The sequence below is a fragment of the Cervus canadensis genome, chromosome 14 (genome assembly GCF_019320065.1).
Source record: "Cervus canadensis isolate Bull #8, Minnesota chromosome 14, ASM1932006v1, whole genome shotgun sequence".
Taxonomy (NCBI): domain Eukaryota; kingdom Metazoa; phylum Chordata; class Mammalia; order Artiodactyla; family Cervidae; genus Cervus; species Cervus canadensis.
The window spans coordinates 57,386,427-57,413,308 of NC_057399.1; positions in this window are offsets into that span (position 1 = coordinate 57,386,427).

Sequence of the window (26,882 nt, forward strand, 5' to 3'; positions counted from 1 at the left end):
ACTGTCAGACTGACAGCAGGATTTGTAATGTCAATAGAGGTAAACTATCAGAAATCTGCCATTAACTTTTCCTTCAACCCCTTTTAAATGAAAGTACATAAGGCAAAAGAAAATTGTAGCATATAAAAATAAGCAAAGTATATCTTAAATGGTTTGTAAAAGTTTTGTTAACCACTGATTACTAAAATCCAATTGCTATCTTCTCAGTGATCATAAGGACCTGAATGCTCAAGAATTCTATTTGCTATAAATGCCAAAGGGAAGTGGTTACATGAATGAACAGGAACATAAAACAGCTGACAGCTATTTTGTGATTGAATTCCCTACAATGTCAATCAAAAGATTCTGCATCCAAGTAGGAAAATTAGTTGTAAGTGCCAGTAGGCATTTGGGGGTTGATTTGTCTTGTATTTACTTTCCTCAGCCATGGAACTGCACTAAAAAATTAACTCTTTTAGTTTGAGTGATATATCCAGGAGTCCCTATTGAATTGTTAATGCTATAATTAATCACCACAACCTTAGATTAACTCTAATCAGTTAGACATTCACCAAGATAGAAATGAAAAACAACCTAGTTGAACTTTGTTCAGCTTTCATAGGGAGAAAGGAGAATTCTAGCATATGGATGGCTGTTTCCTTGAGTAAATACATGCTTGATACAATATTCTGATCAATGCAGAGACAGAAAAGACCACTATGTATCTGAACGGAATCTTTAGTAAGATGCTCTTCATTTTAACCCCAACCTTATTCTCTTCGTGTTCTAATGTTCAGACTTGGGTTTTTTAAATCCTTTGGATCTGAAGACCGTTCTTAATGCCATTACATTGAGTCTGAATGGTTCCCAATTATTTTGGTTTTAAATCAATCTTGGATGCTTTGAGTAAACCCACCGAAAGAACTCAAGCTCCCCATGTTCTGTTGAAAATGACCGGTCTGGTCAGATCCACCAGGAGGTAGGTACTTCTGGCCAACAAAACCATGATAAATAATAGCCTATTATATACGCACATTTTGTTCATTATTTTACATAAATTAAAATACGCCATGGAAAGTGAAAGTCACTCTGTCATGTCTGACTCTTTGAGATCTCATGTACAATACAGTCCATGGAATTTTCCAGGCCAGAATACTGGAATTGGTAGCTGGTCCCTTCTCCAGGGGATCTTTCCAACCCAGGGACCGAACCCAGGTCTCCCACACTGCCAGCAGATTCTTTACCATCTGAGACACCAGGGAAGCCCAAGAATACTGGAGTGGGTAGCCTATCTCTTCTGCAGGGTATCTTTCCGACCCAGGAATTGAACGTGGGTGCAAGTGGTTTCTTTACCAGATGAGCTGCTATAGAAGTTAGATGTAAATGAAGCTTTCTAAGGCAAAACTTCTAGCAGAGTTCTACAGAGCATAATACCCATACTTCTCAATGTATCACAAGTTAAGTTAGGTTTAGACAGCCTGCACACACAGTGGTCAATACTGTGACTGAAAGGTAACCCACAGATTCTACTCTGCACATAATGTTGCCAAAGAAATCAGCTTAAAGTGAGATGATTTTGTGTCATAAATCTGCAAGTAGACAATCGACCTTGGTTTGGCGGGATAGCTTTTCTGGCTGTTTTAGCATCACTCACATCTGGTAATTGCACTTGGTTGGCTATCATCTAGGATAAAAGAGGTAATAGGGCCATGTGTCTCTCTTCTTCTAGTGGCCTAGTTTATACATAACATCATCATCTATTCTAGTTGGAAAAGATAAAAATACAGGAAATGACCATGAGAAAAAACTCCTAAGCTTCTTACAGCATCACATGTACAATTACTCCTTTGAGCAAAAATAGTCACATGATTCCATACAACATTAGAGAACCAGGACTCTGTAAAATTATCTGGCAAAGAGTATCTACAGAGAGAGGAGTGAAAAACTGGGGTCATTAATATCAATCTACTACAGAATATCTGTACTGCGATAGAAGCTTCTTAATCTGGAAACCGGTCTAGTTAAAATGAACCAGACTTCAGAACCCAGGGATAGATCACTTTTACTTCTCATAAGTTAACTCAGATTTGATGAGTCAGATCTGCTAAGTTACTAAAACAGTATATATAATAAATGCACCTCCAGCTCTATACATTTGTATCTCCTCTGTCCACTTTTGGTCCAGGAGCACTTAAATGACTCTATGGCTCTGCTTAGTGATAAGCCATTGACTTTTCCAGTGATGTCTGGGAATGAAACATGCACAAGATCCCACTTTGCTGGTTGGTATGAAATGTAAAAATTTTAACGCCATGCCAAGACACTTGTCAGCATGTTTTAGGAGCTTTTGTCAATATCTGTGATAGAACAATAAAAAGTTATTCAAACCTGTTGGCCATAAACAAGTTTTCTGAGGTTACATGTATATGTTAATGTGCAAAAAAAGTTTTCCACTTTACAACTTGAGTTAGGATGACTTATAGTAGTATTTGTTTTTCAAGAACAATCAGTTCCACAGGGTTACTAGGATCTCCATTTTGTCATCATAAACAGCCTCTAAGGGCAGGATACCAAACCAGTCAATCTTAAAGGAAATCAAAACTGAATACTCTTTGGAAGGACTGATGCTCAAGCTGAAGCTCCAATATTTTGGCCAGCTGATGCGAAGAGCTGATGAAAAAGATCCTGATGCTGGGAAAGATTGAAGGCAGAAGGAGAAAAAGGTAGCAGAGGATGAGATAATTGGATGGCATCATTGATTCAATAGATATAAACGGGCAAACTTCAGGAGATGGTGAGGGACAAGGAAGCCTGGAGTGCTGAAGTCCATGGGGTCACAAACAATCCAACGCCACTTGGTGACTGAACAACAATAACAAGGGCTGAGAATTATGGCCAAGTAACTACTCAAGGCGAGGTTAATGTCCAATTTCGTGGTTACTATCTTTCATCTAGCTAACATGAGCTGTCAGTCCATTCACTGAGGTTACATAAATTATTCACAAATCTACTGAAGTCAAAGTAGGCAAAAAATGAACTACCCATCTAACAGCAGAGATTTTATAAAGAGGAGGTGCTTCTTCCTCTTGGGGGAAAAAATAAACATGCAATGTTCTTCAAATTTCCTTCACATTCCTCCTAATACTCATGTCTAGGATCTCAACCAACATGGAAGAAGGCATGTCTATGCTGACAAAATCAATGCAATCGCATTGATTTCTTGGATTTTTGTAACTGGTATTTCCCTTACATTTCTCTTGGAGAAATACAGCACTTTCACATCTCATGAACACACACACACACACACACACATCTTTTTAATTTTTCAAAGTATATGCTAATTTTTTCATGGTGCTCTTTTGGATCTATTTCCTAAGATGTTTATGTTTGTCTATCATCATGGCACTACTCCCATGCTAGAAGAAACTCTAAATATACCTTTCCTTAAAATAGTCTTTCTTTAGAATTAGTTCCACCAAGACTATTATGTAGAACTGCATGAAGTGGTCACTGTATGTGCTTGTTAATAAGCGGATGAGGTGGCCACATGCTCCACTCTGCCAGGAACCTGGGGGTGCTTCATAGATATATCTGCCTTAGATTCTATACTACTGTCAGCACAGGTTTGTATCTACCACCAAACATCTAAAACAAGCAGGTAATTTCAAGAGAGGTGAATTTACTGCACATTTCCAGCTTGACAGGTCCTGGTAAACAGAGAAAAGGAGACTAGATTTCAAACCCTGAAAGTAGAAACATGCAAGAAAATAAACACCACACAAACTCCTACTGTATGGTCAAAAAGTGAAGGACTGAGAGAATGAAAAGGGAAAGGGAAGCTGGTCAACATGGGACATGCTGTACTGGATGCTTGAAAGAAATAGCAGCAGAGCAGACGGGCTGATTATACACACACACATAGATTTGGCTGCTCCGCTAGAACACAGATTTAGATGAGCCAAAGTGCACTAATTTAAAGGTATAATTGATATACTAATTTAGGGTAGAAAAAAAATCATATATAAAATGCTCAATTAAAACAAGAGCAGGCAGAAAAAGAGAAAGACAACAAGAAACAAGGAACAACAGCGATAGATGAATCCATTCAATCAACTGCAAGGAAAGTTATTGCACACAGCATAGGGTACTTAGGATATCTTAGGCAAGGGTACATTAGCCTGAAGCTTAGTTCTCTGGCTACTGCCATCCAAAATGGCCAAGACAAGATGACGCAGGCTGTTCAATACAGATTGAAATATTTTTAGTAGAGACGATCAGAGTTTAAATCTAGAATGCAGCAGTTCTGAATACATGCCCGTGACCATGACATGTAGGCTGTTAATATCATTGTGTCTCTTAAATGATCATGCTTAGTCTCTCTTTTTAAAATTTTACTTGTTCACTTATTTATCTCTGGCTGTGCTGAATCTTTGTTGCTGAGTGGGCTTTTCTCTAATTGTGGCAAATGGGGGTGCAATGTGTGGGCTATTCTTGTCACAGAGCACAGGCTCTAAGCCCTGTGGGGTTAGGTAGCTGCATCACATAGGCACAGTACCTGTGGCTCCAAGGCTTTGGAGTTGTGGTACTCAGTAGTTGTGGCACACAGGCTCAACTGCTCCACATCACATGGGATCATTTGGGATCAGGAATTGAACCCATGTCTCCTGTATCGGCAAGTGTATTCTTTACAACTGAACAACCAGGGAAGCACCCTTAGTCCCTTTCTTATTGGTAGTTACAACATTTTTAGGGTATGGAGAGAGTAAATCAGATAACTAATATGGTCTGAGATGAATTATAGTGAGAAGGATATGAATGAAGATGAAAAATTCTTAGTCCTTATTTAATGCTTTGTATGAAACTAGGGAATCCAAAAACAAGGAAAACTGAAATTATATTGTATTGCTCATTGGTATATTAATATGATCTTAAGACTATGATTTTTTGCAAGCTGATTTGAGTTTAATGAGATTCAGAGAATATCATCTTGGTAATACTTTTCTATTTTGAAAAGGTTACATTTAATTAGAAACATGAAAATAACTAATTGAAATTATACTGATCACTTAAAGATGTTAAATAATAATATCTTATGCACCAAACAGGCTTCTCAGGTAGTGCTAACGGTAAAGAAACTGCTTGCTAATGCAGGAGATTTCAGAAATGTGGGTTTGATTCCTTGGTTGGGAAGATCCCCTGGAGGAAGGCATGGCAACCCACTGCAGTATTCTTGCCTGGAGAATCCCATGGACAGAGGATCTTGGCAGGCTAAGGTCCCCAGGGTTGTAAAGAATTGGACAAGACTGACCTGACTTAGCATATACACACACACATGTATGTGAAGTGTGATTTTGCTTGAAACTATGATCTTGCATATTTGAAGCCACTTGAAGTAAAAGGGCTATGATTATATACCTACAAAATGGTTATTGTAAAGTTTTCTTCAAGAAATAGAGAGGCACAATTCTGTACACAGGACACAAAACCCACAACAACTAAACAATAAAATGTAAAATTTTTGTTTTTCAAAGACATCATTAAACAAGCAAAAATGTAAGTTTCATGTTGGTCATATGTCTACGAACATTTGTCTAAACTATTTAAAGATATAAATAACTCAAATCAGTATAAGAAAGACACACAACTCAACTGAAAATGGGCAAGCTATGTTGAATATATAATTACAAAAGAATGAAAAACCAATAAACACATGTAAAGATGTTTAGTCTCCTTAGTCATTGGGAACATTCAAATTAAATTCAGAATAAAACAATTTTGCTTTGGTATGACTTAAGCTAATAAATAATAATAAAAAAAAACTTTGAAAAAATTCAACTCTTAGTTTCACATTTATGGTGACTGTATAAAATGAAACAATAACTTTGGGAAACATTTTCACAGGCATTGTATGATGAAGTTAGACACAGTTAGACCCAATAACCTAGAAATTCCACTACCAGGTACTTACCCAAGAGAAAGGAAAACATGTGTTTACAAAAAGGCATGCCCGAAAATGTCCATGTAGCTAGTGTTAGTTTTCTATCACTGTGTAACAAATTACCAAAAACTGAGTAGTTTCAAATATCTTCCAATTATTATCTCACAATTCTATAGAGTAAAAGTATGAGTAACCCATGTCTGGGTTCTCCTGATATTGCACAAAGCTGAAACCGAGGTCTTGGACAAAGTAACTTGTCCAAGTAACTTCCCAAAGTTACTTTACTTTCTGGAGTATCTGAGAATGATTATTATTAGTCATTGGTATAAGGTTGTTATTTCCATGTGGCTGTGTGAACCATTTTTAAAGAGTAGGTAATTGAATGGAATCCGATTCCTTTTGGATATTTGACAGAGACATCTCTCAAGCCCCACCATGTCCCTTTTTTCTTTTATGAATATCTGTGTAAACTGACAGAAAACCTAGATTATAACCTACTTTGGTATTAGTTTGGAAGTTCAAAGCTTACAAGAGTCAGTCTGCAACAGTGACCCTATGCTAATTGCAGCCTTCAAAATCAACACATGAACAAAGCACCCCCCCCCCCCAAGAAACTTTTTCACTGATTGTTTTTCTGCCTTCTTCTACTCAGAAAATCTCAATATATGAGTCATGGATATCTTCATACTCTCTTGATGCTTGTGCTGTACTATCTGTCTCAACATCTGAACTGATTTTGGGTGGAAAATGGTCCACAGTCAATTGTGCTCTGCTTAGTTGCTCAGTCATGTGTGACTCTTTGCAAGCCCATGGACTGTGGCCTGCCAGGCTCCTATTCTCCAGGCAAAAATATTGCAGTGGGTTCCCAGGCCCTCCTCCAGGGGATTTTCCCAACCCGGGGATTGAAACGAGGTCTCCCACATTGAGGGCAGATTCTTTACCATCTTGAGCCATCACTCAATAGGCAAGCTCAACGCTGCTGGCACAGCAAGCAGGGTGTCTGGGGCGAGGACCAGCCCCGGTGGTCTTGCTTCTCTTGCGCAGGCTGTCTGCGTGGCTTACCTGTCTGCCGGCATGTGTGCCTTTGAGTTGCTTCCTGTTGACTATCCTGTGCCTTTAGCTCTGTTGCTGCCTGTTTGCAGGCAGGGCTGCAGTGGGGCTGCTTAATACCCTATCTGCTCACCCTGCCTCCTGAGAAACCTGTGCGCAGGTCAGGAAGCAACAGTTAGAGCTGGACATGGACCTGTTGGTTCCCAATCAGGAAAGGAGTACGTCAAGGCTGTATATTGTCACCCTGCTTATTTAACTTATATGCAGAGCACATCATGAGAAACGCTGGGCTGAATGAAGCACAAGCTGGAATCAAGACTGCCAGGAGAAATATCAATAACCTCAGATATGCAGATGACACCACCCTTATGGCAGAAAGTGAAGAAGAACTAAAGGGCCTCTTGATGAAAGTGAAAGAGGAGAGTGAAAAAGTTGGCTTAAAACTCAACATTCAGAAAACTAAGATCATGGCATCTGGTTCCATCACTTCATGGCAAACAGATGTGGAAACAGTGAAAACAGTGGCTGACCTTATTTTGGGGGCTCCAAAATCACTGCAGATGGTGACTGCAGCCATGAAATCAAAAGATGCTTACTCCTTGAAGGGAAAGTTATGACCAATCTAGATAGCATATTAAAAAGCAGAGACATCACTTTGCCAACAAAGGTCCCTCCAGTCAACACCATGGTATTTCCAGTAGTCATGTATGGATGTGAGAGTTGGACCATAAAGAAAGCTGAACATTGAAGAATTGATGCTTTTGAATTATGGTGTTGGAGAAGACTCTTGAGAGTCCCTTGGACTGCAAGGAGATCCAACCAGTCCACCCTAGAGGAGATCAGTCCTGAGTGTTCATTGGAAGGACTGATGTTGAAGCTGAAACTCCATACTTTGGCCACCTGATGCAAAGAACTGACTCGTTGGTAAAGACCCTGATGCTGGGAAAGATTGAGGGCAGGAGGAGAAGGGGATGACAGAGGATGAGATGCTTGGATGGCATCACCGACTCAATGGACATGAGTTTGGGTAAAGTCCGGGAGTTGGTGATGGACAGGGGGGCATGGGGTAGCAAAAAGTCGGACACGACTGAGCGACTGAACTGAACTGAACTGAACCAACTACCAACCTTCTTTTACAGTTTTAATCCAATGACCCAAGATTGGCTCCAGCAAAATTGGCTGGATTTTAGGCAGTTAACCTTAGCACTTGAGGATTCAGTAGCCAACAACAGACCCATGTGCACATTTTTGAAGACTCATGGACCATTGCCATGGTGTACAATCTGGTGCAGCAATAAACACTTCTTTATGTTGCTCCTTTGGGATAAATAATTTCATCAATTTCTTGTCCTAACTATCTCCCCCATATCAAGGTCATATACACCTCTGCAGATTCTAAATCAACAATAATATAAGGCATCATCAAGACACTCTACATCCCTCCGTTGTCCAGGTCATCAATGATAGTGACCAGGCATATATTTCACATGACAATGTGCAGAATGCTCAATACTTGCACAAGGTATACAAAAGAACTTTAACTTTCCATACTGGTCTCCTCCCACTGGGGGAGGTAATGGCAAACCACCCCAGTACACTTGCCATGAGAGTCTCATCAACTCTATAAAAGGACAAAATAAATATGACATCAAAAGATGAGTACCCCAGGTCTGAAGGTGTCCAAAATGCCACTGGAGAAGAGCAGAGGAGATCTACTAATAGTCCCAGAAAGATTAAAGTGGCTGGGCTAAAGCAGAAACAATGCTCAGCTGTGGATGTGTGTGGTAATGAAAGTACAATCTGATACTACAAAGAATAGTATTGCATAGGAACATGGAATGTTAGATTCATAAAGCAAGGTAAATTGGGCATGGTCAAGCAGGAGATGGTAAAGATAAACATCAACATCTTAGGAATCCATGAACTAAAATGGATGGGAATGGGCAAATTTAATTCAGATGACCATTATATTTACTACTGTGGATAAGAATCCCTTTGAAGAAATGGAGTACTCCTCATAGTCAACAAAGGAACCCAATAGCAGTACTTGGGTGCAAACTCAAAAATGAAATGATTTTGGTTTCCTAGGCAAGCCATTCAACATCACAGTAATCCAAATTTATGACCCTACCACCGATGCTGAAGAAGCTGATCAGTTCTAAGAAGACATAGAAGACCTCCTAGAACTAACACCAAAAACAGATGTTCTATTTATAATTGGGGATTGGAATGCAAAGTAGGAAGTCAAGAGATACCTGAAGTTACCGGCAAGTTTGGCTTAGAGAACAAAATGAAACAGGGCAAAGTCTAACTGAATTCTGCCAAGAGAATGCATTGGTCATATTAAATACTCTTTTTTAACAACATAAGAGACAGCTTTACACATGGACATCACCAAATGGCCAATACCGAAATCAAACTGATTACATTCTTTGTAGCTGGAGATGGAGAAGCTGTATACAGTCAGCAAACATAAGACCTGGAGCTGACTGTAGCTCAGATCATCAGCTTCTCAGAGAAAAATTCAGGCTTCAACTAAACCACAAGGCCAGCCAGATACAACTTAAATCAAATCCCCTATGAATATGCAGTAGAGGTAACAAATAGATTTAAGGGATTAGATCTGGTAGACAGAGTGCCTGAAAAACCCATGGGCAGAGGTCCATAATATTGTACAGGAGGCAGCGAACAAAACCATCCCAAAGGAAAAGGAAAGCAAGAAGGCAAAGTGATTATCTGCGGAGGCTTTACAAATAGCTAAAGAAAGAAGGGACGTGAAATACAAGGAAGAAAGGGAAAGGTATATCCAACTAAAAGCGTATTTCCAAAGAACAGCAAGGAGAGCCAAGGAGGTCTTCTTCTATGAGCAGTGTATAAAACTAGAACAAAGTAGCAGAAGGGGAAAGACTAAAGATCTCTTCAGGAAAATTGGAGATAGCAAGGGGACATTTTGCCCAAAGATGGGCACAATAAAGGACATAAACAGTAGAGACCTAGTAGATGCTGAAGAGATCAAGAAGAGACAGAAATAACACACAGAGTAACTGTATAAAAAAGATCTAAATGAATTGGATTACTATGATGGTGTGGTTAGCCAACCAGAGTCAGACATTGTGGAAAGCGAAGTCAAGTGGGCCTTAGGAAGCACTGCTGTTAATAAAGATAGTGGACATGATGGAATTCCAGTAGAGCTATTCAAAACCCTAAAGGATGATGTCATCATGGTGTTACATTCAATATGTCAGCAAATCTGGAAGATCCAGCAGTGGCCACAAGACTGGAAAAGGTCAATCCTCGTCCCAGTTCCCAAGAAGGGTAGGACTAAAGAATGTGCTAACTATTGGACAATTGTAATCATCTCTCATGCTAGTAAGGTCATGCTTAAAATTCTGTATCAATAGCCATGTCAAGTAATGTAAAGATATATATTAATTATGATACAAATTTTGTCAATGGATATCCTTTACTCACTAAGTGAAAAATCCAAATTTCAAAACCTGTGCTTTCCAAGTGATGCGAGATTATGGATCAAATTCTTAGTAGAGGATAAGACATTCGATATTCATCAGAGTAAAGTATTAGAAGGGAAACTGGTAAATGCGCATCTTGAGGTGAAAATACAAATCATATTGCTCTCTCCTGCCAAAACTTACCCAGGTAGAAAGAAATATGATCCAATAGGCACATAAATAGATAGAGATCATTTCTATATATTTTACTTGTCATGATTCAAATGCTTTATTTTATAAATTAAAGAGAATATAAAACAGTACACATAAGCATATTGCTTAATGTCAAAATACCAAATATAAGCCCTGTATATTATACCCTTATATTAAATATTTATATGTTCCATATCCATATGTGTGCATGTACACATACTTTTCATTCAGTGCTTTAAATGAGTTGGTATTCATTATTATTATTATAAATTTAAACCCATACTATTATCAATATCAAATAAAACTGCATAATGTTGATAAAACTTATCAACATGCACATAACAAGCATTAAAGAGAATGTAATTTTGTTTTATTGTTTCCTACCAGTAGACTATTACCTCTATGAGAGCAAAGGCCTGTGCCTGTTTCACTCCCTATCATAAACCAGGTACTTGTCATAAGACCGAAAACATGATAAATGAAATGTGTGTGTTAAATGAGCATCAAAAAATAGATTATTTAATTAAATATATAAATATACACATTCTCAATTTTTTTTTTCAAAATTTGCTTATTGTGGTGTAACTGTTAAAGAGTATGGTGAAACAGGAAAATTTAGCATTTCCTTTAATATGCTGTTTTAACCTGGAATAGTTCTTTATGTTTAATTTTAAATCTACATCCCTTCATATCTGATGTTCTCAGGAACATTTATAATTATGTACCTACAACGTTCCAAAAATGTAAGTATCATTTAAAAAACTGTTGAAGGTCTCTCAGTATATTAAAGTATCTTGTCCAATGAGATCTTGAGACAGTTCTGTGAATTGTAAAATATACTAGAAGGAAATTAGACATCATTGCTGCAAATCAGGTTCTTTCACATAGTATCTGAATTATGTGAACAAAGAGTTCATTTTTTAGGTTTCCATTTCTACATTTGAAAATTTAAATGATTCATGTAACTTATATATGAAACATTTTGTATTTCCATTCATACCCATATTTCCATGATATTCAATTTAATCCATATTATGTTTTGTGCTATTGAATATAGCTAATTTACACTATTAGATCAGTTTCAGGTGTACAACATACTGATTAAGTGTTTATAGATTTTATTGAATTTAAACTTATTATAAAAAATTAGCTATGTCCCCTTTGATATATAATATATCCCTGACGTTTATGTATTTTATATACAGTAGTTTGCACCTCTTAATCCCCTATCCCCATCATGGCCCTCTCCTCTTCCCTCTCCTCACTGATAGCCAATAGTTTGTTCCCTACATCGGTGAATCTATGTCTGCTTATTATATTTATTTATTTTATTTTTTAGATTCCACATATAAGTGGTAACAGTATTTGACTTTCTCTGGTATTTCACCAATACCCTCCAGGTCCATTCACGCTGCAGCAAATGGCAAAATTTCATTCTTTTTATAGCTCAATAATATTCCACTGTGTATGTGTGTGTGCATCTACCCACACACACACACCCCTACATAAAACACATTTATCCATTCACTGCTGCTGCTAAGTCGCTTCAGTTGTGTCCAACTCTGTGCAACCCCATAGACGGCGGCCCACCAGGCTCCTCTATCCCTTTGGATTCTCCAGGCAAGAACACTGGAGTGGGTTGCCATTTCCTTCTCCAGTGCATGAAAGTGAAAAGTGAAAGTGAAGTCGCTCAGTCGTGTCCGACTCTTAGCGACCCCATGGACTGCAGCCTACCAGGCTCCTCCGTCCCTGGGATTTTCCAGGCAAGAGTATTGGAGTGGGTGCCATTGCCTTCTCCGATCCATTCACCTGCTGATGGATTGAATGGTCGCCTACATATCTTGGCTATTATAAATAATGCTGCTATAAACTTTGGGGTTCATGAAAACTTTTTGAATTATTGTTTTTGTTTTATTTAGATATACACCCAGGAATGGAATTTCTGGATAATATGGTAGTTCATTTTTAGTTTATTGAGGAACCTCCATACTGTTTTCAATAGTGGCTGCACCAACTTACATTCCCACTGAGAAAGTGCAGTGGTTCCCTTTTCTTCACATATTTGTCAACATTTGTTATTTGATATTTGTTATGTAGACTACTTGATAACAGTCATTCTGACAGGTATGAAGTGATATCTCTGTGGTTTTGTCAGTCGATACTATTTTGATTAAACCCATACCAGTTATCAGATACTGTCAGCTTGAGATAGGAAGGATAAATAAAATGATTCCAGCAACCATGGAGGCAATACTCATTCATTTATGTACTATTTATTTTATTAAAATGTTAGTGCTATATTACCAGAGCTGAGGATTTGCAACAGAGACTGTATGTCCCTTGTGGCCCTTGATAGGAAATTTGCCAATCTTTATGTAGACCATGATGAAAAGTTCTCACATCTTAATTCACCCTCATTATAGATCCATATACCTGGAAATTCAGAATTAGTATGTCTGGGGCCCTGGTAATAGATTCCACAGAATAGGTACAAAACTGATTCTGGTATTTATTTCCTCTGTCCCTCTCCATATCAGTGAAGGACCTCTAAGTTAAATGTACAACATTTAGAGGATATGCATACTTTTTAAGTGTAAAACAGCAGTAGAATTTCACTCTAAGGTGGCTATTTTGGCATATTCCTAAATCTCTAAGGGGTTCAGCCCTATCTGATTCACATAGAAAACATGAAGGAAAACACATAAAGCTCTCTCCTAACTGCAGCAAAAGTTTCAGAATGTAAGAAAATAAAACAAAAATTAATTTCAAAAGCATTAGCTATATTTGTAAATATTTATCAACCGAAGTCCCCTTGTCAATAATTTGCAGCGAAAATATGGACACACAAAATTAGCCTCTAATGTGGATAAAATTTCTTTCTAAGACTTTAGAAGCACATGACAAAAAAATCCAGGATCCAAAAAATCAATAGAAACAAACAATCTTGCAAGTACATATAATTATGTGTCATAAGAATAGATAACATTAAATAAGAATAGATAATGTTAAATAATAATAGATAACATTATTTTGCTCATCATCTTCTGATTTCTGGAAATGTTTCTTACATACACTTAGCTACAATGTGGTAAAGTATGGAAATAGAGCCAGAATTTGAGTCATCTATATTAGTCTGAACATTCCAAAATTTGCCTTTGTAGATCATTTCTTTGTAAGAGGGATGTAAAAGTTCTCACTACCTCATATTACCTATGAATTGACACTGTGACATGTTTTACTGCCCAACTCCCACATCAATGTAAATTTTGCAATGTCCTCACATTTGAAGATTCACATATTGCATCCAATATAGTGTGTGTATGAGAGAGACAGAGAACGAGGTGGAGACAGAGAGAGGGAGGGAGGGAGGGAAGGATGGTATTTGTATGCCTCATTTTAGGCTTCTATTATATTTCTAATCATCCTTTTTTCTAATTAAATTGAAACATTTTTAATAGGCTCATTAAAAATAAATAAATTGGGTGTTGCATAAGAAATAGTACTTCTAGGAAAGCTGACCTTTTCCCCAAAACAGAAAATAAGCAATATGGATGTTATTTTGTTAACATTTCTCAAAATGATGGAGTTAACCTTTTAAGGAAGATGGCAAAAATCTGAGCAGTTTGCATCTTCACACGTGTGGCCCCAAAAGTTTCTAATGTCACAGGATTGAGAGCATGCGAGTGTGCTCAGTCGCTAAGTTATGTCAGACTCTTTGTGGCCTTTTGCAACTCCATGGATTGTAGCCTCCCAGGCTCCTCTGAACGTGGGATTTCCCAGGCAAGAGTACTAGAGTGGGTTGCCATTTCCTGTTCCAGGGGATCTTCCAGACCCAGGGATCAATCTCATACCTTCTGCATTTGCAGGTGGATTCTTTACTGCTCAGCCACCAGGAAAGCCTAGAACTGCAGGGGAGCAGAGCTGTTCTCAAACACTGCTATGTGTTTCCTTTTTTTCTAGGCATTAGGTGGGGATAGAGATGAATCAAATCATTAAACGTTCTCTTCCATTCATTTTTTTGTTTGTTTTTCTGCACTCAAAATTTAGTTTCACTCTTCTTCATATGAATTTTCATTAGTAAGTGTTAAGCCTTTGAATCAAAGATGTAAGTTTATTTAAAAATCTGTAAAGTAAGGAGAAAGCAGATAACTGCTTTGTAGCAATAGGAAATGGATCATATATTTTTAACTATAAAAATCATATACAGATGTACATATATAAATGCATGTTGTTATATACATGTGTTTCAATGATTCTCACTAAAATATGAGTTTCTTGAAGATTCTAATAAAACCATGATGAGAGACGATCAAGAAATAATTTACTGAGAACAAAGTAAGGGCAAAAGTAACATAATGAAGGGGGAGAAAAAAAAAAGGAAACTTTATTTTTTGGGCACAAGCTGAAATGTTTGAGTAACATACACTGAGAGAGAAATGTAATGAATTATATAACTTTCAATTTTCAGTGGAAAGAAAAAAAAAAATCGCTGCTCACCAGAAGATATTAACTTTTTTTTTTCCCTGACACTCATCTTGCAGGAAAATTTATTTCCAGACTCTCTACTCTCTCTAAAAATTGCTGAGCAAAATAATGAAAGCTGTCCTAAAGAACTCTTGTACAACACTTAGAGACATGCTCCTCAGAGAACCGTTTCTTATAGCAGCACATGGTTAGAGCTGAACAGGTAGAACTCAATCGGAATTCTCTTCTATGTTAGGAGAAGACAGAGAGATGATCTTGATTTTAATATTCATCTTGCCTTGGCAGGTGAATTATGTTTTAAAGTTCCCTTTATGTGTTAAATGTTGGCTCTAAATCTCATTGGCATTTCAGACACACAGAATATTTTGGAAGCTTCAGATGTGACAATTTAAAGGCAAAACACAGCTATTTATTTAACTTAAAATATTTGTAGACATAGATGTCATGTACTCCCAGGAATCTTTCCTAAAACCTCTCTCAAATGTATAGAGTTTGCAATCCTCCTCACTGTAGGGGGAAAAGTACCATTGTATATGTCTCAGTAGTTTTTGAACAGGCCTGCACCATGATGGATACAACAAATTGTTTGCTAACCAAATCCCATTCCCATATTCTTGAAGAAATTATATTAATTTGAATGTTAAAAATACACAATGTTCATGAAAATAGAATTTAGGTATTATAAATGATAGTAAATGAACAAACAGTTTATCAGGGTCTTCTTTAAAATAATATTAAAGATATTCTTGAAGATGACAATGCGTGTTATAACATAGATGAATAATCAAAAAATAAGACAGGAGATTAGAAACAGAGGAAATGAGAATATGGAAAGTACAGAAATCAAAAACCAAGACTTAAAATCTGAACACATTAATAATTAAATGAAGTTAATCAAAGACTCCAATTAAAAGGTAAAGAGTGTCATAATACATAAAAATCAAGGTTAATTATATGTTTCCCTATGGAAACTTAAACAGAAAGATATAAATAAGCTGAAAGTAAGGGATGGGAAAAAAATGCCTTGTTGACATTAAGCAGCATAAAGCTAGTGTGACTCACTACCAGAGATAAAAAGTGTCATTTCTCGACAAATGAATGGTCAGTTAATCAAGAAAATATCTCAAGATATTTACGTACATGTAGCCAAGTTTTCAAATATAGGCGAAAACTTGACAAAACTAAACAGAACAGAGACGAATTCCCCAATTATAACTGAAGACATTAGCAGACACTTTTCAATAATAAATAGTAGAAGAAATCCAAAAGGATGTGGAAGATTTAAACTCAACCTTAGTAGTCCAAACTCAACCTCACTGTCATTGTAAAAAGGCAAATTAATCCAGGACAAGATACACTAGATACCTTCCAAAACATCTAAAATAGAACAATTCACAATGCCATATAGAAAGAAAATGGGGCAACCAGAACTCAAGGCTGGTGGGAACACAAAATATATGTGGGAACATATATATATATATTGGAACTATTATCTAGTTTTTTAAACAGCTAAACAATTCTACTCGTAGATATTTATTCGACAGAATGAAAATGCAGGTCTACTAAAAGCCTTTTAAAGAATGCTTATTATAGGTTTAAATTATTTATCAGATCCAAAGACTAGAAAAAAATCTAGATTGGATAAATGACTTATGGTATATTAACACAGGGGAATGTTACTCAGAATGAGAAGCACTGAGCTACTGATATTATAAAAATATCAATAATCTCAAAAATATTGAGAGCAAATGAGGCTGGGAGTAAAAGACAGTATACATTGTATGATTCCACTTAAATAAAATTATGTAAAAGACAAAACTAAATTATGGTGATAGGGATTAGTTCAATCATTTCTTCTTGGTAGGGCTATTTGCTTGACTGCATAGGGGCACCTGGGAACTCTGTAGGGTTGTAGAAATATTCTGTGTCTTGATATTTAGTCTTCAAATCAAATAAAGTGATGCCCTCAATATTTGCGCATTTCATAGTATGTAAAGTATGCCACAATAAAAAAATAGTAGTTCTGAAATATATGTGCAATGTATTATTTTAAAAAATAATCATTGAAATGATTTCAGGAAAGGTGGAAGAAATGGAAGCTTGACTTTACATATGATCTCCAAATAGTGCTAACAAGAATGTAAACTTTAAATATACAATAGTGAACAAGAAAGACAAATCTCCTCCTTCCACAGTTAATGCTTTGTACCATTCCTTCTGCTGTATATCCCATAAACAGATTGTAATTTACCAGAGGACAATGCTATGTAAGTGCTAAAGATAAAAATATGTGTTATTAGAGTATATGTGACTCTCTAACTTAAAACTTTTCAGATCAGAGATCTTGATATTCATTTCTCTCAGTATCCCTCAGCTTTAACCTATTAACAAGTGAAATAATATCTTAACATGAGAAACAAAAAAATGAAAATCTTAAAAGTTACCATAGATCAAATGCAAGAAGAAAGATAAAATACAAAATTAATGATAAGTACTTTTGTATCATTTGACTAACATCTTTATATGTTTATGTAGAAAATATTAAATTTATCTAATTTGAGATATCCATATATATATAGATATATAAAAATTCCTATAATATTGAAATGTGAACAATCAATATTTCTATGTATTATTTTCTGCTAAGGTCATCAAATTATTGCAATAATAGTAACATATATCTCACATCGAATACTAAGTCCCAATTCTAAACTATTACAGATAAACTACTGTATACTACAAAACTGAAACAACTAATGATGATGACAGTGATAAAGAAGAAGGATGTATTTAAAGTTAATCCTCTTACTGATAACTTACTATGTGCCAAGTATTCCATATTTACTCTACCTTTTCTACATTATATAATCAAACAGCCAATGTAACCTTTTAACAGAAATATTATCTACGTTTAAAGTAGAAAAAGCCGATGCCCCAATATATAAGTTCAGCTCAGTTCAGTTGCTTTGTAGTGTCCGACTCTTTGAGATCCCATGGACTGCAGCACGCCAGGCCTCCCTGTCCATCACCAACTCCCAGAGTTTACTCAAACTCATGTCCATTGAGTTGGTGATGCCATCCAACCATCTCATCCTCTGTCATCCCCTTCTCCTCTCTCATTCAATCTTTCCCAGAATCAGGGTCTTTTCAAATGAGTCAGCTCTTTGCATCAGGTGCCCAAAGTATTAGAGTATCAGCTTCAGCATCAGTCCTTCCAATGCATATTAGGACTGATTTCTTTTAGGATGGACTGGTTGGATCTCCTTGCAGTCCAAGGGACTCTCAAGAGTCTTCTCCAATATGTAAATCATTGACAATAAGTTAATGAACCCAAGATTAACTTTAGATTTAAATCTGTTTCTATTTTATCACAAGGATATGTGTTTAAACATGACTACTTGCAACTTATCAAACTGTAATCACCATACCCTTGAAGAGTAAAATTAACAATCGTGCTTATACATTATTGTATCTCTAGTGCAAAGTATGTCTCTGGCAAAAAGAAAGCCGTCTATAAATAGTTCTTTTAAGAACTGTTCAATCTGTACAAACATAACAACAACAAAGATTAAAAAAAGAAGACACATTTTGACCTCAAACAGGAAATATCATTTTCACAAAATCTAGGGTAAAAGGGAGCTTCTTTGCTTTTATATTTTTTTTCCTTTAATCTTTTGATCCAAGGTCCCTGAAGGGTACCTGTAAAAACTTCAAAGGACTATATGTGAAGTTGACACTGGAAATAGCACCTATTAACATTTCTCCTTTGAGATTGGAATGAAGGGCTGTTCACTGTCTTACCTGGTCTTGAGACTCAGAGGAGCAAATCTGAAAGGTTTAAAGCTGAAATGCAGTGGAAGTCTGTCTTCATTAACTTATTTTAGCCCACAGATCTACAAAAAAAAAAGAATAAAGCTATACTTTATTGAAAGCTTAGAGTAGCTTCACTATTGTCATAAGAATATTTAAAATATTTTTTATTTGTACAATTTTTGCAACCTAATTAATTCATATACATTTTAATATGTATATAATAGCTTTCTGGTATAAAAGTATTCCAGACCAACTTTGAAATAACATATTTTATAAGACAAGAGATTATTTTATAATAAACTTTAAGAAATAATAATTAAATTTATTCACAGAATTTCTTATTCTTGAAAAATGTTTACAATTAAATCTTAGCACATTTAAATCCTGCAAATTATTTTAAGATAAGAAATCTATTAGAAAATACCAATTTCAAAAAAATGGTCAAATGTTAATTTTTTTCCAGGCATGGAATGTACATAAGACATTATGAAAAATCTCTTCTCAAAATGAAGAGGGCCAGAATGTACAAAATAAAATTTACAAGAAGAGGGATGGTCTATATCTCTGTTGACAATTTGAGATACAGAACTATGCTGTGTCCTTAAAAATTTATTATTCATTATCATTCATAAAGGGCAATGTATCTCAAGATTAAACTGCCAAAATCTGTTCTGATAAATATTGATTTTGGAAAAGCTCAAAGTAGAACTTTCCCAGAGGGAACATGAGAAAAATATCAATATGCCTCTCTGGTCATGTAGTCAAGCCAGGCTGACAAATCAGCTACACAAAGTGAAAGTCCTCATCAGGCAAAATGACCCAGGATGTCAACTGAAAAGTTTTGGATTTTACACAACACATTGGTTAGTTAGTCCACAGAATTTTTCTTGACCAAGCCAAAGACAGATATCCAGGAACTATTGGAAATAAGCATAAAACTGTTCCAGTCCAGATGTAATATAATTTCAACCTAAGCTAGATCCAAGCTTTGATCTAAGTTTTTATCTTAAGATGCCAGAAAATGAAACAAATTAAATCCAAAATAATCAGGAGAAAGGACATATTAAATGAAAGAAATGGAAAATGATATTAAACTTAACAAATTCAAAGTTGATTTTTTAAATATTAACAAAGTAATCCCCAAGAAAGAAAGAAGAAATAAAAAAGAAAACAGGTAGGAAATGCATTACTCAATGCATTAGAGACGTACACAACCTGATTTTAAGGCTACAAAAGTGCTGCAAAGGAAAAAGAGTGTGGTATTCATGTTAGGGTAAACAAATCTATCAATAGTACCTTATGGATTTCAGAATTTATACACACTTGATTTTTGACAAATTCATTTGTCATGAAAAGGAAAGTAAACAATTTCAAGATCAGTGCTTGTGCATCAAGTTAATCACCAAGTCACTGTTCATATAGTGCAGAAAGTGTAATTTCATTGCCAAATTTCATTCCTTCTAATATTATACTTTTGGATCCAAGTTTGTGTGTGTTTCTGTGTGTGTTACGTTGCATATTTGCTTTTCTCTCACCTATTGTCTCTGATATCTAAAATTTTATAATGTATATATGTGAATCCATGTACATATGTATGCATGTCTCATGAGGAAATTGAGGTTTTTGCCTTTTATAGACATTATAGTTTTTAAATTGGGATCCTAAGAGAAGAGTGCATGTATCTTGACAGTAATATTGCTTTCAGATCATTTGACATCAGTCAAATCAGATATTACATTCTCTTATTATTTTACTTCTTCCACTTTGTTCTTTTAACAGAAGGAAAACAAAATTCTAATCTTACAGGATTGCACATTTAATATTGACACTTATTTTAAAAAATTGAAATAAATCCATTCTAATCATAGCCAACTTGACCACACATAAAACCCCTTTCTCAAGATTCCTTTTCCACAAATCTTCTACAACTTTTTTTATATCCATTCACATTTTATCCTATGTCTTCTTTTCTTTCTGAAACAAGTGGTCCTTCTATTTTTCATGCATAGTTGTTTCCTTCAAGTCTTATTATTTTTGAAATTGAAAGTTGCTCAGTCAGTCCAACTCTTTGTCACTCCATGGACTATACAGTCCATGGACTTCTCCAGGCGTCCAGGGGATCTTTCCAACCCAGAGATCGAATCCATGTTTCAACATTGCAGGCAGGTTCTTTACCAGCTGAGCCACCAGGGAAGCCAAAAAATATTAGAGAGGGCAACCTATCCCTTCTCCAGTGGATCTTCCCAACCCAGGAATCAAACTAGGGTCTCCTACATTGCAGGTGGATTCTTTACCAGCTGAGTTACCAGGGAAGCCCTTATTATTTCTAAGCAGTTTTAATTATATATTTTGATTAGAATTCTTAACACACATAATCCTTAATTCCTAATAAAAACTAGAAAGCAAGTAATTATGGACTATTATACTAATAATCTTTGAATTGCCAAATTTTTAAATACATTTTATAATTTGTAGATGCATTTTCTTTCTTGGAATACACTATTTAATGTGGCTCAAAACATAGTTAATAAACCCAAATGTCTTTAGTTCATCTATAAAAAGAGGCCAAAAGAAGAGAACTCTATGCTTAGTAGTTAATATTTCAGTATTTTACCTTATTTGGAAATTATCTAGATGGCCCATGAATATCCATTACTTAACTTATCTCAGTGTAAATTCAAAGTTCAAAGTCACCAAAAGATTTTGTAAACATATGTTTACATAATTGTTGGAAAGTTTATTTATAAAATTTTATCTTACATTTACTTTACTTTTTCTTAACAATTATGTTTACTCATGAGAATTTCATGAGACATTAAACAGTAATCTTTTTAAGTTCTCTCTTGTTGACAAATTCTGTAACAGAGATAACATGAGTTTATTTAACTTTTAGTTAACCTGGGTAGAATAAAGTTGCTTGCCTATATTATATTTAATATTGATAACTCTAAAATCATGCCTATTTTAATAAACTAACAAACTAGAATTTTTTTTTCTTGAAAATTATCCAAATTACATGAACTTGAATAACAGTTGGCTTAGTTTCTGTATTTCTGAGAGGAACAAGCAGTAAATATCCCTGTCAATACTGAACAACTCCCAAGGATACTGTGCACCTAAGATTCAGAGTTGCCTCGAAAGATAGTCAAAATGAAGGATTTAGACAATTTCTCTGAGAGCTGTCAACAGTGGGTAGAACTTCAGCTGAGAATGCAGTACAACCCATGTTTCTTTCTGGCCATATTTGGGAGCCCTCAACCTATTGGTTCAGAGAAGGCAATGGCACCCCACTCCATTATTCCTGCCTGGAAAATCCCATGGATGGAGGGGCCTGGTGGGCTGCAGCCCATGGGGTCGCGAAGAGTCAGACACGACTGAGCGACTTCACTTTCCCTTTTCACTTTCATGCATTGGAGAAGGAAATGGCAACCCACTCCAGTGTTCTTGCCTGGAGAATCCCAGGGACAGGGGAGCCTGGTGGGCTGCAATCTATGGGGTTGCACAGAGTCAGACACGACTGAAGTGACTTAGCAGCAGCAGCAGCAACCTATTGGTTGAGCTGCCTGCATACAAAGGAACTGACATACTCCAGGCAGGGAGAAAGTCAAGCCTGATTCTCAGGACACAAAGCAACACAAACAGAAGATAACAGCTATTCCTGGGAGAGAAAGGGTTGGCCAGAAAATGAATACTCCAAAACCAAATTTACAGAAGCCTAAATTTGGAAAGAATTGGTGCTTTCAAATTGTAGTGTTGGAGAAGACTCTTGAGATGGTTGATGGCATCACCAACTCAATGGACATGAGTTTGAGTGAACTCCGGGAGACAATGTAAGACAAGGAAGTCTGGCATGCTGCAGATCATGAGATCTCAAGGAGCTGGACACAATTGAGTGACTTAACAACAACAACAAATTTGGAAAGGAAAGAACAATGTGAAGTCTTATTTTTCTCTCTCTACCAGGCATTACTGCTCATTGGTAACAATTCTCACCCGTTGTACCTTTCTTTCAGTTTTTCCAGGATCCTATATGCAGACTCAGAAGTGGGTAAGGTTTGGGGAGTGTAGCTTGGGTATCTACCAGAACTTAATCAGGCTTTCCCTTACCTTTAATATTACTTTTCCTTGGCTATTTAAGGGAATATCTGGTAAAAAATTACTGGAGAATCCATTGGTGTACCAGCAAAATTAGGAGGGGCCCAAAAAGGCCCTCCTTTGAGGATAGATGATAGGAATATCCAAGTTAGTGTGGAAGGATCTGACTTCTATTTACCATCTTGTAGTCTTCTCAGAGTGTAAAGGTAATGCAGATAGAGGATTTATAGATGGAGTACTCAGCTAAAGAAGGATAGAGTGGAGCAGTAGGAGTCATGTCAGTCTTATGGTCTTTTGTTTTAGGTAACTCATGTGTTTTTGGGCTTCCCCAGTGGCTCAGCCATTAAAGAATCTGCCTGCAATGCGGGAGACCTGGGTTTGATCCCTGGGTTGGGAAGATCCCCTAGAGAAGGGAACGGCTACCCACTACAATATTCTGGCCTAGAGAATTCCTTGGACTATATAGTCCTTGGTGTAGCAAAGAGTTGGACACACCTGAGCGACTTTCACTTCACTTCATGTGTCTAATTTTTCACTAGCTTTTTGTAATGAATCTTTCAAGGAAGCTGTTTTGGAATCTTGAAGTCTTTTGGAGCCTTCTTCATGACAATTAAAATAGGTATCCCATTTGTTTGATTTGGGAAACCTTGCTTTCAAGTGCACTTCTTTTGTCTTAAGCACATTTCACTTATTTTTGATTAATTTTTATTGGAGTATAGTTGATTCCTGATGTCTCAGTTTCAGGTGTACAGTGAAGTGAATCAGTCATCGTTCATTTGTGAAGTAACATCTGACTCGTACTGTTCCTGGGGTTCTCAAGGCAAGAATACTGAAGTGATTTGCCATTGCCTTCTCCAGTGGACCACATTTTGTCAGAACTTTCTACCATGACCCGTCTGCGTTGGGTGGGCCTACATGGCATAGCTCATGGTGTCATTGAGTTAGACAAGGCTGTGGTCCATGTGAGTAGATTGGTTAGTTTTCTGTGATTGTGATTTTCAGTCTGCCCTCTGATGGAGAAGGATAAGAGGCTTATGGAAGCTTCCTGATGGGAAAGACTGACTGAGGGGGAAACTGGGTCTTGTTCTGGGGGCAGGGCCATGCTCAGTAAATCTTCAATCCAATTTTCTATTGATAGGTAGAGCTGTGTTCCCTCCCTGCTATTAAATGGGAGTAAAATATGGTGGAGTTAATGAAAATAATGGTGACTTCCTTCAAAAGGTCCCATACATGTACTGTTGCACTAAGTGCCCCCAAGCCTGCAGCAGGCCACCACTGACCCATGCTTCCGCTGGAGACTCCTGGACACTCACAGGCAAGTCTGGTCAGTCAGGCAGTCTGACCTGCCTCTTGAGAAATCTGTATGCAGGTCAGGAAGCCACAGTTAGAACTGCACATGGAACAACAGACTGGTTAGAATAGGAAAGGGAGTACGTCAAGGCTGTATATTGTCACCCTGCTTATTTAATTTATATGCAGAGTACATCATGAGAAACGCTGGGCTGAAAGAAGCACAAGCTGGAATCAAGATTGCTGAGAGAAATAGCAATAACCTCAGATATGCAGATAACATCACCCTTATGGCAGAAAGTGAAGAAGAACTAAAGAGCTTCTTGATGAACGTGAAAGAGGAGAGTGAAAAAGTTGGCTTAAAGCTCAACATTCAGAAAACAAATATCATGGCATCCAGTCCCATCACTTCATGGCAGATAGATGTGGAGACAGTGGCAGACTTTATTTTGGGGGGCTTCAAAATCACTGCAGATGGTGACTGCAGACATGGAATTAAAAGATGCTTACTCCTTGGAAGGAAAGTTATGACCAACCTAGATAGCCTATTAAAAAGCAGAGACATTACTTTGCCAACGAAGATCCAGCTAGTTAAGACTATAGCTTTTCCAGTAGTCATGTATAGATGTGAGAGTTGGACTACAAAGAAAGCTGATCACTGAAGAACTGATGCTTTTGAACTATAGTGTTGGAGAAGACTCTTGAGAGTCCCTTGGACTGCAAGGAGATCCAACCAGTCCATCCTAAAGGAAATCAGTCCTAATATTCATTGGAAGGACTAATGCTGAGACTGAAACTCCAATACTTTGGGTACCTGATGCGAAGAGCTGACTCATTGGAAAAGACCCTGATGCTGGGAAAGATTGAAGGCAGGAGAGGAAGGGGATGACAGAGGATGAAATGGTTGGATGGCATCACCAACTCAATGGATATGAGTTTGAGTAAACTCCAGGAGTTGGTGATAGACAGGAAGACCTGGCGTGCTGCAGTCCATGGGGTTGCAAAGAGTCGGACACGACTGAGCGACTTAACTGAACTGAATGTCTGACTCTGTGACCCCATTGACTGTTACACAGAGACACATACATACATATACATAGATGTATATTTTAGATTCTGTTCCCATATAGGTCGTTACAGAGTATTGAGTAGAGTTCCCTGTGCTTTGCAGAAGGTTCTCAGTTCCCGATTTTACATAGTCGTGTGTACAAGTCAATCCCAATCTCCCAATTTATCCCCCACTTTCTCCCTTGATAATCATAAATTTGTTTTCTACATCTTTGACTCTATTTCTGTTTTGTAAATAAATCTGTTTGTACCATTTTTTAGGTTCAAATGTATTTCTTAAATAAACAATCTTGTATAACTGGAATGTCCCTCATAATACCATTGTAATTATAGAGTGTCTTAGTGAGTGTTTGCCATTTTATACATATCTATTTTTTCTAGGACCACAGTTCTTTTTTTTATATATATACTTTAAATACTTACACTTCCCTGTTTACTATCTGGCAATTTTTTAAAAAAGAACTACATAAATAGGGCTGAAATTATTAAAGAAAAATACCTTCCTTATATTAAAATATACTTCAGAAAATGAATGAATGTAATGCATGAAACTATAAAGCAATTACAAGAAAATGACAAAAATTGTAATGATATTCATGTGGTGAAGAACTTCCTAACCATGGGACCAAGGAAGAAGTGACAAAAAAATTATCATTATAGATAAGCAGGATGATGTCCTACCAGCCCCCACCCCCAAACCTTCCCCTACATTAGCAGCTGGACCTAGGGGGCAGTTTACCTGCCCCACCAGGTAAACTATGCTAGCGAGGATCACAGTTCTTTGATACAAACTAAGAAGGTGTAGTGCACTAAATTTTTAAAACTTGAGGATCACCTTTCTCTAAGCCTTGGATATCATGAAGCCAGAACAACACCTGAGGGATGTGTCACTGGGTTTTAGGATGTTGTGGTGTTTTACAGTGTATCTCACTGCAAAGAAAATTTCTTGAGGTTGTTTGGTGATCTTGTGTCAGCCTAACCAACTTACCCGAGCTCAGCAATTTGTCAGGTGTTAAGCGCTTTGCCAGCTTTAAAATGCTCAAGGCGTGCCTACCAATTTTGTGGCTTTGGTTTCTGAGATTCCCATTAGCAACATATCTATTATTCCTTTCCAAAATTTTTTTATAGTGACAGACTGAATGGCATTTAATAGTTCATCTTATTCCTACTTAGATTTTGATATGTCATTATTCAAAAAAGTTTGAATTTCTTGTCTTTATTTCCCCCAGTCTCCCAGGCACTTTATGCTGTGGATTTATCCCAGTCTTTGTAAAGTTCCCCAACTGCTGTTATTTTACTTTCTTAGGTTGAGGGATACCCATTATTTTACCTTTGAAATCTTCCCTAGTTTAACCAGACATACCCTATCTGGCTAGGCTTCCCTGGTAGATCAGTGGTAAAGAATCTGCTTGCCAATGAGGAGATGTGGGTTCAATCCCTGGGTCAGGAATACCCCTGGAGAAGGAAATGGCAAACCATTCCAGTATTCTTGCCTTGGAAAT